We start from the raw sequence: 2,796 nt of genomic DNA on the forward strand, positions 1-2,796 counted from the left end.
TGTGCAGACTTCAACCGAGTCTCCGTCAACAGCAATCGTCAATGGCGTCGTGCCTCAGTTTAATGACCACATAATCGGGCCGATTGCGGTGAATCATACTACAGTATCCCTGCTCATCACTGTTTATATAATGGAACGGCGAAGATTTGTTCGTCAGTTCGGCCTTCACTATCACCACGTGCTTATACTTGAGAAAGTACCTGTCTGTGCTGTCGTCATTTTGACGTTTCTTAACGTTTGGCTGCCCCAGTTCTTAAGTTTACCTATTTTTTATTAATTGATTTTTTTATAATTCCATACCGCCTCTAAGAAACTTGAGAAAATGCAAAAAAACATGCCAATGTAGGCCTCTTTTGGCTATTAAAAAGAATATGGCTACTACGCCACGCGGTCTTTGTTATGGAGTAAGCAGGCGTGACGTGTTGTTAACAGTTGGCGAAATACTACACGTAACGTCTTTGTAATTTTAGCATGCGGGAGTGTTAGTTTATTTTACGTATTATTTTGCAAATGGCGGTTGATATGGTTGTGAAATCATTGCAAGAATCCTTCGAGGCTTCAGCGCCGGGATATCTCCTTGAATTTGGAAGAGATGCAGGTTCGAACAAGCCACACTGTAAAACTGCTTCCTCGCAAAATAATACCTAGTTCGACTGCTTTCAAGTCAGATAAAACAGAGCAACATACACCTTCCCGTGTCTTCGCTTTGCGGAGAGCCATACAATAGTTATTGGTTAGGTTATTGCGTCTCAATGTCGCAGTACATGTTTTTTATTACACAGAACCCAACGCGCTGCATTTGTCCATACCTCGTGTAAGCTTGGGCGTCACCCGCCGCGGTGGCTCAGTGGCTAAGGCGTTACGCTGCTGAGCACGAGGTCGCGGGTTCGATTCCCGGCCGCGGTGGCCGCTTTTCTGATGGAGGCGAAAAGCAAAAACGCCCGTGTGCACGAGATTTCGGCGCACGTTAAAGATCCCCAGGTGGTCGAAATTAATCCGGAGCCCTCCACTACGGCGCGCCTCATCGCCTGCGTTGCGTCGGCGCGTTAAACCCTGCAATCAATCAATCAAGCTTGGGCGTCACATGACTGAAAAGACGAGAAGAAAGAAAAAATGTGGTTGATCCCTCTTTTATACGAATCGGTAAAATCGGAAAGCGAGATGTGTCTTCACACGATGAGTTGAATGTTTATTCTGCATCGATATGAACTTGTCATCGCTATTTATATTTCGTCGGTTTGGCACTGTCAGACTTATCAGCATTAGATACCTGATCGCACGCGCCGGAGCACTGCGCAAACCCAAATGAAACCACACGCCCTCGCAAACCATGCGAATGAAACAGAACTGGTGGCCAGCGAATCGTTTGATTAACTCACGGTCCGCTCCAGCGAAAGAGCATGATTTGAAGGGCCGTCGTGTGGGTGTGCTTGGCGAGCGACCACCTGCTGTCGCGTGACGCGCCAGCAGGTGTGTCCCTGTGCGACCAGTGTGACCCTGCTCCGTGGAGTGTACGGCAGACGGTTGAGTTGCGGCTGCTGCTGCTGTATATGATGATAAAAGTCCCTTCCTTTCTATCGCCGCGTCGGTTGTAACCAGACCACTTGCCTGGGCTATTCTACTTATTTACCCTACGCTTCATTAACCTAATGTGTTAGCCCCCATCGAGTTGGGTTAAGTTTTCTCTTCTTTTCCTTTATAGATTAAGCTCAACCTGTTAGTATGCTTCGTGTCCTGTATTGCCTTCTTTTCTTTCCCTGTGCTAATCGCTTGTAGTAGCCTTCCCTAGCTCTTAATTGCTTGATCAACTCCATCGGTACCCCATCCGTACCCTTTGCGGTGTTTTGGGGGACCTTTCCCTCTGCTTTTCAACATTTGAGCTTGTCCCCTCCTACCTCCAAACCTTCGGGCCTCCCCGTTGTGACATCGTCGTGGCGCTGCGGGGCCTCTCTATCAACCTTACAGAATTTCTTAGTGATAATTTCATGAAGGTATGCCGATGCCTGGTCTCCCTTGAGCATCTATCTCGTTTTGGTGTCTATCGTAGACCCTTCTGTATGTCCCGTGCGTTTCCGTAACTCCCGCACATGGTACAAACCTTTTTCGGCGCTTCTCTACCCTTACTCGTATATGCGCCACCCATCGGTTTCTGTCGCCTATTATCTTCGCCAGCCCCAGCAATTGCACTTCGAATGTTCTTCGCTTATATTGATCCCGCTTTATGGCCACCTCTTCCAGCTGCCTCCCTGCCCTCTTGGCCTGCCTGTGTTCTCTAGACGCCTGTGTGCGCCTCTGTATAGCCTCCTTAATTTCTGTGGTCCACCAGCTTGTTGGCGTTTTCTTTCCGTTTCATTGATTGGCCCTTGCTGCCTTGAATATTTTTTTCCTGCAGAGCTTTGATGAGCCTGTCATATTTCCATGTTTCTACACGGCTTCGTCGCATGTCGGATTCTATACTTTTCACAACAGCTGCAATTTCTTTACTGCATAACTTTGTGTATGGCCCCGTTTGGTCCTGTTTTGCACGCCCTGGTTTCCCAAAATTCAGTTGCCTACGCTTGTGGTCACTGCGCAGACTGTGACCCCTTTCCTCATCTATGCTCCTTCCATACAAGCGCTCATACAGCACCTCCGAGAGGAGGCAATTGTCGTTACTCGACTGTCTCCTGCCACATTCCCACGTGATTTGACCCTCCCATTTTTGTTCATTATTTGCTATGATCAGGTTTTTTTCCTCACACATATATATCATTACATGTCCGTTTTGGTGCGTGTACCCGTCTAGATCTTCAATGT

The sequence above is a fragment of the Haemaphysalis longicornis genome, unplaced genomic scaffold (assembly GCF_048455015.1).
Source record: "Haemaphysalis longicornis isolate Haplotype H1 unplaced genomic scaffold, Haemaphysalis longicornis Haplotype H1 scaffold_15, whole genome shotgun sequence".
Classification (NCBI taxonomy): Eukaryota; Metazoa; Arthropoda; class Arachnida; order Ixodida; family Ixodidae; genus Haemaphysalis; species Haemaphysalis longicornis.